This window comes from Phoca vitulina, unplaced genomic scaffold (assembly GCF_004348235.1).
Source record: "Phoca vitulina isolate PV1807 unplaced genomic scaffold, GSC_HSeal_1.0 scaffold25, whole genome shotgun sequence".
Lineage (NCBI taxonomy): Eukaryota > Metazoa > Chordata > Mammalia > Carnivora > Phocidae > Phoca > Phoca vitulina.
Window position 1 is genome coordinate 36,031,214 of NW_022589728.1, and position 10,600 is coordinate 36,041,813.

The 10,600-nt window shown below is 36.4% G+C and overlaps 1 non-coding gene across 1 annotated transcript; it reads left to right on the plus strand.

Annotated features, from left to right (window-relative positions):
- The first annotated feature begins 6,392 nt into the window (after positions 1–6,392).
- LOC116643305 lies at positions 6,393–6,496 on the plus strand. Its single transcript, XR_004301521.1, has one exon. It is a non-coding gene; the product is annotated as a U6 spliceosomal RNA (small nuclear RNA).
- Positions 6,497–10,600: the final 4,104 nt, after the last annotated feature.

A 10,600-nucleotide genomic window follows, 5' to 3' on the forward strand; every position in this document is an offset into this window, starting at 1 on the left:
TCCCTTCTTTCTTTAAAATTTTGGGAGGGACTTTCTTTTAACAGACCAAAATACACCCAAAATCTAGTGTGTGGCACTGATCTATAAACCAACCTGATCATATTTAATCACATTCTGTTTTTGTTTTATTTTGTTTTGTTCTGCTTTTGTTTGTTTTTATCTTTATCTTTTTCTTTTTTCTTTTTTTCTTTCTTTTTCTTTTTTCTCTCTTTCCCTTTCTTTTCCCACTGCTTCAGGTCTTTTCTGATTTGTTTAGAGTATATTTTCTGGGGACGTTGTTACCCTGCTAGCATTTTGTTCTCTCATTAATCTATTCTCCTCTGCACAAAATGACAAGACAGAAAAAATCACCTCAACAAAAAGAACAAGAGGTAGTACCGACTGCCAGGGACCTACTCAATACGGACATTAGTACGATGTCAGATCTAGAGTTCAGAATCATCACTTTAAAGATACTAGCTGGGCTTGAAAAAAGCATGGAAGTTATTAGAGAAACCCTTTCTGGAGAAGTAAAAGAACTAAAATCTAACCAAGTAGAAATCAAAAAGGCTATCAATGAGGTGCAATCAAATATGGGGGCGCTAACTGCTAGGATAAATGAGGCAGAAGAAAGAATCAGTGAGATAGAAGACCAAATGATGGAAAATAAAGAAGCTGAGAAAAAGAGAGATAAACAACTACTGGATCATGAGGGCAGAATTCGAGAGATAAACGATACCATAAGACGAAACAACATTAGAATAATTGGGATCCCAGAAGAAGAAGAAAGAGAGAGAGGGGCAGAAGGTATAATGGAGCAAATTATAGCAGAGAACTTCCCTAATTTGGGGAAGGAAACAGGCATCAAAATCCAGGAAGCACAGAGAACCCCTCTCAAAATCAATAAAAATAGGTCAACACCCCGACATCTAATAGTAAAACTTACGAGTCTCAGAGACAAAGAGAAAATCCTGAAAGCAGCTCGGGAGAAGAGATATGTAACCTACAATGGTAGAAACATTAGATTGGCAACAGACTTATCCACAGAGACCTGGCAGGCCAGAAAGGACTGGCAGGACATATTCAGAGCACTAAATGAGAAAAATATGCAGCCAAGAATACTATATCCAGCTAGGCTGTCATTGAAAATTGAAGGAGAGATAAAAAGCTTCCAGGACAAACAAAAACTAAAGGAATTTGCAAACACGAAACCAGCCCTACAAGAAGTATTGAAAGGGGTCCTCTAAGCAAAGAGAGAGCCTAAAAGTAACATAGACCAGAAAGGAACACAGACAATATACAGTAACAGTCACTTTACAGGCAATACAATGGCACTAAATTCCTATCTTTCAATAGTTACCCTGAATGTAAATGGGCTAAATGCCCCAATCAAAAGACACAGGCTATCAGATTGGATTAAAAAACAAGACCCATCGATATGCTGTCTGCAAGAGACTCATTTTAGAACCAAAGACACCCCCAGATTGAAAGTGAGGAGGTGGAAAACCATTTACCATGCTAATGGACACCAAAAGAAAGCTGGGGTGGCAATCCTTATATCAGACAAATTAGATTTTAAACCAAAGACTGTAATAAGAGATGAGGAAGGACACTATATCCTACTTAAAGGGTCTATCCAACAAGAAGATCTAACAATTGTAAATATCTATGCCCCTAACATGGGAGCAGCCAATTATATAAGGCAATTAATAACAAAAGCAAAGAAACACATCGACAACAATACAATAATAGTGGGGGACTTTAACACCCCCCTCACTGAAATGGACAGATCGTCTAAGCAAAAGATCAACAAGGAAATAAAGACTTTAAATGACACACTGGACCAAATGGACTTCACAGACATATTCAGAACATTCCATCCCAAAGCAACGGAATACACATTCTTCTCTAGTGCCCATGGAACATTCTCCAGAATAGATCACATCCTAGGTCATAAATCAGGTCTCAACCAGTACCAGAAGATTGGGATCATCCCCTGCCTATTTTCAGACCACAATGCTTTGAAACTACAACTCAATCACAAGAGGAAAGTTGGAAAGAACTCAAATACATGGAGGCTAAAGAGCATCCTACTGAAGAATGAATGGGTCAACCAGGAAATTAAAGAAGAATTAAAAAAATTCATGGAAACCAATGAAAATGAAAACACAACTATTCAAAATCTTTGGGATACAGCAAAGGCAGTCCTAAGAGGAAAGTATATAGCAATACAAGCCTTTCTCAAGAAACAAGAAAGGTCTCAAGTACACAACCTAACCCTACACCTAAAGGAGCTGGAGAAAGAACAGCAAATAAAGCCTAAACCCAGCAGGAGAAGAGAAATAATAAAGATCAGAGCAGAAATCAATGAAATAGAAACCAAAAGAACAGTAGAACAGATCAACGAAACTAGGAGCTGGTTCTTTGAAAGAATTAACAAGATTGATAAGCCCCTGGCCAGACTTATCAAAAAGAAAAGAGAAAGGACCCAAATCAACAAAATCATGAATGAAAGAGGAGAAATCACAACCAACACCAAAGAAATACAAACAATTATAAGAACATATTATGAGCAACTCTATGCCAGCAAATTAGATAACCTGGAAGAAATGGATGCATTCCTAGAGATGTATCAACTACCAAAACTGAACCAGGAAGAAATAGAAAACCTGAACAGACCTATAACCACTAAGGAAATAGAAGCAGTCATCAAAAATCTCCCAAAACACAAAAGCCCAGGGCCAGATGGCTTCCCAGGGGAATTCTACCAAACATTTCAAGAAGAATTAATACCTATCCTTCTGAAACTGTTCCAAAAAATAGAAATGGAAGGAAAACTTCCAAACTCATTTTATGAGGCCAGCATTACCTTGATCCCAAAACCAGACAAAGACCCCATCAAAAAGGAGAATTACAGACCAATATCCCTGATGAACATGGATGCAAAAATTCTCACCAAAATACTAGCCAATAGGATCCAACAGTACATTAAAAGGATTATTCACCACGACCAAGTCGGATTTATCCCTGGGCTGCAAGGTTGGTTCAACATCCGCAAATCAATCAACGTGATACAATACATTAACAAAAGAAAGAACAAGAATCATATGATCCTCTCAATAGATGCAGAAAAAGCATTTGACAAAGTACAGCATCCTTTCTTGATCAAAACTCTTCAGAGTATAGGGATAGAGGGTACATACCTCAATATCATAAAAGCCATCTATGAAAAACCCACAGCAAATATCATTCTCAATGGGGAAAAACTGAGAGCTTTCCCCCTAAGGTCAGGAACGCGGCAGGGATGTCCACTATCACCACTGCTATTCAACATAGTATTGGAAGTCCTAGCCACAGCAATCAGACAACAAAAAGAAATCAAAGGCATCCAAATTGGCAAAGAAGAAGTCAAACTCTCACTCTTTGCAGATGATATGATACTTTATGTGGAAAATCCCAAAGACTCCACCCCAAAACTGCTAGAACTCATACAGGAATTCAGTCAAGTGGCAGGATATAAAATCAATGCACAGAAGTCAGTGGCATTCCTATACACCAACAACAAGTCAGAAGAAAGAGAAATTAAGGAGTCGATCCCATTTACAATTGCACCCAAAACCATAAGATACCTAGGAATAAATCTAACCAAAGAGGCAAAGGATCTGTACTCAGAAAACTATAAAATACTCATGAAAGAAATTGAGGAAGACACAAAGAAATGGAAAAACGTTCCATGCTCATGGATTGGAAGAACAAATATTGTGAAGATGTCAATCCTACCTAGAGCAATCTACACATTCAATGCAATCCCCATCAAAATACCATCCACTTTCTTCAAAGAAATGGAACAAATAATCCTAAAATTTGTATGGAACCAGAAAAGACCCCGTATAGGCAGAGGAATGTTGAAAAAGAAAAGCAAAGTTGGCGGCATCACAATTCCGGACTTCCAGCTCTACTACAAAGCTGTCATCATCAAGACAGTATGGTACTGGCACAAAAACAGACACATAGATCAATGGAACAGAATAGAGAGCCCAGAAATGGACCCTCAACTCTATGGTCAACTAATCTTTGACAAAGCAGGAAAGAATGTCCAATGGAAAAAAGAGGGTCTCTTCAACAAATGGTGTTGGGAAAATTGGACAGTCACATGCAGAAGAATGAAACTGGACCATTTCCTTACACCACACACAAAAATAGACTCCAAATGGTTGAAAGACCTCAATGTGAGACAGGAGTCCATCAAAATCCTAAAGGAGAACACAGGCAGCAACCTCTTCGACCTCAGCCGCAGCAACTTCTTCCTAGAAACATCGCCAAAGGCAAGGGAAGCAAGGGCAAAAATGAACTATTGGGACTTCATCAAGATAAAAAGCTTTTGCAAAGCAAAGGAAACAGTCGACAAAACCAAAAGACAACTGACAGAATGGGAGAAGATATTTGCAAATGACATATCAGATAAAGGGCTAGTATCCAAAATCTATAAAGAACTCATCAAACTCAACACCCAAAGAACAAAGAATCCAATCAAGAAATGGGCAGAAGACATGAACAGACATTTTTCCAAAGAAGACATCCAAATGGCCAACAGACACATGAAAAAGTGCTCAACATCGCTCAGCACCAGGGAAGTCCAAATCAAAACCTCAATGAGATACCACCTCACACCAGTCAGAATGGCTAAAATTAACAAGTCAGGAAACGACAGATGTTGGCGGGGATGCGGAGAAAGGGGAACCCTCCTACATTGTTGGTGGGAATGCAAGCTGGTGCAGCCACTCTGGAAAACAGTATGGAGGTTCCTCAAAAAGTTGAAAATAGAGCTACCATATGATCCAGCAATTGCACTACTGGGTATTTACCCCAAAGATACAAAAGTAGGGACCCGAAAGGCTACGTGCACCCCGATGTTTATAGCAGCAATGTCCACAATAGCCAAACTGTGGAAAGAGCCAAGATGTCCATCAACAGATGATTGGGTAAAGAAGATGTGGTATATATATACAATGGAATATTATGCAGCCATCAAAAGGAATGAGATCTTGCCATTTGCAACGACGTGGATGGAACTGGAGGGTATTATGCTGAGCGAAATAAGTCAAACAGAGAAAGACGTGTATCATATGACCTCACTGATATGAGGAATTCTTAATCTCAGGAAACAAACTGAGGGTTGCTGGAGTGGGGGGTGGGGTGGGAGGGATGGGGTGACTGGGTGATGGACACTGGGGAGGGTATGTGTTCTGGTAAGCGCTGTGAATTGTGCAAGACTGTTGAATCTCAGATCTGTACCTCTGAAACAAATAATGCAATATATGTTAAGAAAGAAAAAAAGAAGAAGAGGAATGTAGCAGGAGGGGAAGAATGAAGGGGGAGAAATCGGAGGGGGAGAAGAACCATGAGAGACGATGGACTCTGAAAAACAAACTGAGGGTTCTAGAGGGGAGGGGGGTGGGAGGATGGGTTAGCCTGGTGATGGGTATTGAGGAGGGCACGTTCTGCATGGAGCACTGGGTGTTATGCACAAACAATGAATCATGGAACACTATATCTAAAACTAATGATGTAATGTATGGGGATTAACATAACAATAAAAAAATTTAAAAAAAAAAAGAAAAAGTTGAGGAAATAGGGTATTTTGTTAGGGAGTGACAATGATTTCCTGAGGGGTTTGGGAGCTGAGAATGAGATCAAATTAAGAGATTAAAAGCCAAGTGATAAGGAGTAACGTGAGAGTTTGGAGTTTATACTGGAGATCAGTATAAGAGGAATAAATGTGTTTAATAAAAGTTTTTCACTTAGAGTAACCTTGTTGAGGAGATATTAAAATGGGTATTATGTTTGCCATAACTGGTTCTACTGGGTAAAATTATTAAAGGACCAGACAAATAGTCATTTCAAGTTTGCCAGACTCTTAGTGGACCTAACTGAAGACATTTCATGACCAATAACAAATGTTGAAACTATGGTGTGTCGCCCTTGAACATTCTTTTCCATCCAGAGTGCTACTTTTTACTCCTTCATAAGCATAGCCACCATAGACTTCCCCACCATTCTAGAACTTAAAAGTATACATTTCACCCCCTCAGTGAACTATTGAGTGTATTTCTTTTCCTGGCATGTGTTCACTTGGCTGATAAGTAAATAAAAACTGCTTTGTCTTTTTATTTTTTTGAGAGTCTTGTTTATTTTTTGTTAAGAGCCTTATAAGATGGTCACAGAACAAGTTGTGGTGATGACTTGGTGAGTGTTCCAGTGGGGGTGGGGAGGGCATCTTTTTCAGAGCATGCAGGTTTCCACTGAGGATGGGCGAAGCTCAGAAGGGAAAGTTGAGAGCACTCGGACCTCTAGGCTTCGTGTCTAACATCCAGAGCACAAAGAAAACTTTTTTATAGAGGATATCTTTTAAAGTGCTCACTTGGGCAGCACATATGCTAAAATTGGAACGATACAGAGAAGTTTAGCATGGCCCCTGCGCAAGGATGACACACACATTTGTGAAGATATCTTTTATGAAATATATGCTTCTTAGGATCAACAAAATAATCTGTACAGTGAGATATTTTATGTATATAGGCAAAGTAAAAATCCCCCTAATTTATTTATCTCTACATTTAGACATATTTCTAAACATTATTTTATCTTCATAGTCAAATATAGATTAATCATCTATGAATATATCTAAAAATGAATTTATTTACATGCATGAACTACTAGTTATTGTTCTATATAAATAGATGATTTTCAATTTAACAGTTCTACATCATTTTTAAGTAATTCTCTAGAAGTGCCCCTGATTTTAGCAGACTAAAATTTTGAGAATAAGTTCATGTCTACCTATCCATAAACTTCATGATTTTAAAAGTCTTTATCTTACTGCTCAGCCTTTATCTTTCCAGTTAGAGGAATCCTCATTTATAATCTGTCATTATCCAGAAGGTTCCCCATACCCTTGATCAACAGTAGAAAGGTTAAGCTTCACTTTCTAAATCAGGACCTGAAGGAACTTGATAAGAGACAGCTAGAGTCAGGGATCATTAATCACTATAATGCTAGAAAAATTGAGAAAAATATCGAGAAATATAACATTGTAATTTGGGAACTTTCTTTTCTTCCTTTTTTTTTCTTCTTTCAAAATTTGAACAACATATGTTAAGAGAATTAAGTTTAAAAATTAAGTTACTAAATAAGGCTTATGATAAAAATTTGTATTTGAAATGATATAGTCTTTCAAAATAGCACAGATTTTGTATAATGTTTTATTAGTAAACTTGAGGTTAAATTATTTCTCTTCAGGTGTAATAGACTCACAAAGACTTGAGAAACTGGAACTTTTTTATATTCCTCCTTGTCTCTCCATATCCCTTTATATCACTCCCTATCTCCATCCCCCAGCTGCCAAAAAGCCAACTATTAGGCTATATCTAAATCTATATAATATTTTTCATACCTGTGTAGGATTTGAGGGAAAAACTTTTATAAATTCACTTTCATAATACTTTGCTTGAAGTAAATGATGGGTTATAATGTGCTCTGCAACCAGACTGGCATGAGATTGTGGTTGGGGAAAGAGAGGAAAGGAAGGAGTATGTGTGTATGTGCGTGTATGTGTATATGTTTATGTTAGAGAAAGAGCAAGAGTGAGAGCAAAAGATATTAAAGATTTTTGAAGGATATAGCACCTCTGTTGGATATATAATGCTGGAGAATTTAGATAATTGGGAGATGGTGCATGGGAGATTTCTGATGCTATGGGTGTGGATGAACTCATTCAAGGAAAGTGTATAGAATGAGAATTGGAAAAATCCAGGAACAATTTTTGTTCACAAATATCAAAACAAGAAGCTCTAAGTAGTAAGAGCTTGATCTGGACCTATACCAGAAAACTGCTCTCTGGTCACTAAGATATATGAATTTAAAAACAAAGATTTTGTTTAGGCTTCAATGGTAGTTATGAAAAGCATTGGGAGAAGCAAATGTTAAACTAATTATTGAAGATTCCCTACATGCTTTGAAGCATTTGAATCATATCCTATTGTTTTAAAATTAACACAAAACCTAAAATGGACAATTGGAATACAAGCAAATACTATGAGGCATATTTCAGATCCTTTCCATAAGTAAGTTGAAGATGATGATCCTCTTTGATTGTTTATCAGTTACCAAAATGTCTCTTTAATACAATTTTGTATACTTATAGGCAAATGCACAAATGGCTATCAACAGGTATTTGATTTATATATTTAATATAGATTTCATTGATATATAGTTGACACAGTATTACATTAGTTTCAGGTATACAACATAGTGATTTGACAAGTTTATACATCATGCTATGCTCACCACAAGGGTAGCTACCATCAGTCACTTTGTAATGCTATTCTAACACTATTGGCTGTATTCCCTAAATTGTATGTTTTATTCCCCTAATTTATTCATTCCATAATTGGAAGCCTGTGTCTCCCACTCCCTTTCACCTATCTTGCCCACGCCCCACTCACCACCCCTTTGGCAGTCGTCAGTTCTCTGTATTGATGAGTCTGTTTCTGCTTTTTTGTTTGCTTATTCATTTGTTTTTTTCAGATTCCACATATAAGTGAAATCATATAATATTTGTCTTTCTCAGTTTGACTTATTTCACTTAGCAGAATACCCTTTAGGTCCAACCATTTGTTGCACATGGCAAGATCTCAGAGTTTTTTTTTTTTTATGGCTGAGCAATATTCCATTATATATATATACACACAACACATCTTTATCCATTCATCTATGGATGGACACTTAGGTGGTATCTTGGCTATTGTAAATAATGCTGCAATAAGCATAGAGGTGCATCTATCTTTTTTGAATTAGTGTTTTTATATTCTTTGGATAAATAGTAGTGGAATTACTGGATCATACAGTAATTCTATTTTTAATTTTTTTTGAGGAGTCTCCATACTATTTTCCACAGAGGCTGCACCAGTTTGCATTCCCACCAACAGTGCACGAGGGTTCCCTTTTCCCTACATCCTTGCTAACACCTGTTACTTCTTGTCTTTTTGATACTAGCCATTCTGACAAGTATGAGGTAATATCTCATTATGGTTTTGATTTGCATTTTCCTGATGATTAATGATATTGAGCATCTTTTCACATCACTGTTGACCATCTATATGTCTTTGGGAAAATGTCTATTCTGGTCTTCTGCCCATTTATAAAATTGGATTTTTTTTTTTGGTGTTGAGTTGTATAAGTTATTTATATATTGTGGATATTAACCCCTTATTAGGTATATCATTTGCAAATATCTTTCTGCATTCACTAGGTTGCTTTTTTGTTTTGTTGATGGTTTTGTGAGAAAGCTTTTTATTTTGATGTAGTCCCAATAGTTTAATTTTGCCTTTGTTTCTCTTGCCTGAGGAGGTATATCTAGAAAAATGTTTCTATGGCTAGTATCAAAGGAATTAATGACTATATTTCCTTCTAGAATTTTTATGGTTTCAGGTCTCATATTTAGGTCTTTAATCCATTTTGAGTTTATTTTTGTGTGTGGTGCAAGAAAGTGGTCCAGTTTTATTGTTTTGCATGAAGCTGTCTGGTTTTTCCAGTACCATTTGAAGAGACTGTCTTTTCCCCATTGCATATTCTTGCTTCCTTTGTCACAGATTAATTGATCATATAAGCATGGGTTTACATTTATATCTGGTCTTTCTATTCTGTTCCATTGATCTTTGTGTCTATTTTTGTGCCAGGTCCATACTGTTTTAATTACTACAGCGTTGTAGTATAACTTGAAATCAGGAATTGTGAAACCAGTTTTGTTTTTCGTCTTCAAAATTGCTTTAGCTATATGGATTCTTTTGTGGTTTCATACAAATTTTAGGATTATTTATTCTAGTTCTGTGAAAAATGCTGTTGGTATTTTGAAGGGATTACATTAAATCTGTAGATTGCTTTGGGTAGTATGGACATTTTACCAATATTTGTTCTCCCAAACCATGAGCATGAATATCTTTTTATTTGTCTGTGTCATCTTCAGTTTCTTTCATAAGTGCTTTATAGTTTTCAGAATACAGGTCTTTCACCTCCTTATTAAGTTCAACTCTGGGTATTTTACTATTTTTGGTGCAATTACAAATGGGATTGCTTTCTTAATTTCTCTGTTGCTTCTTTATTAGTGCATAGAAATGCAATGAATTTCTGTACATTGATTTTGTATCTTGCAAACTTACTGAATTCATTTATAAGTTTTAGTAGTTTTTTGGTGGTCTTTAAGGTTTTCTGTGTATAGTATTATGTCATCTCCAAATAGTCAAAGTTTTACTTCTTTCTTACTAATTTGGATGTCTTTTATTTCTCTTTGTTGTGTGATTGCTGTGGCTAGTACTTACAGTAATAGGTTGAATAAAAGTGGTGGGAGTGGACATCCTTGTATTGTTCTTGACCTTAGGAAGAAAGCTCTCAATTTTTACTTTTGAATATAATGTTAGCTGTGTGTTTTGCATAAATGATCTTTATTATATTGAGGTATGTTCTCTCTAAACCTACTTTGTTGCAGGTTTTTATCATGATATTGGACTTTTTATCATGATATTGGACTTTGTCAATTGCATTTTCTGATCTATTGAAATGATTA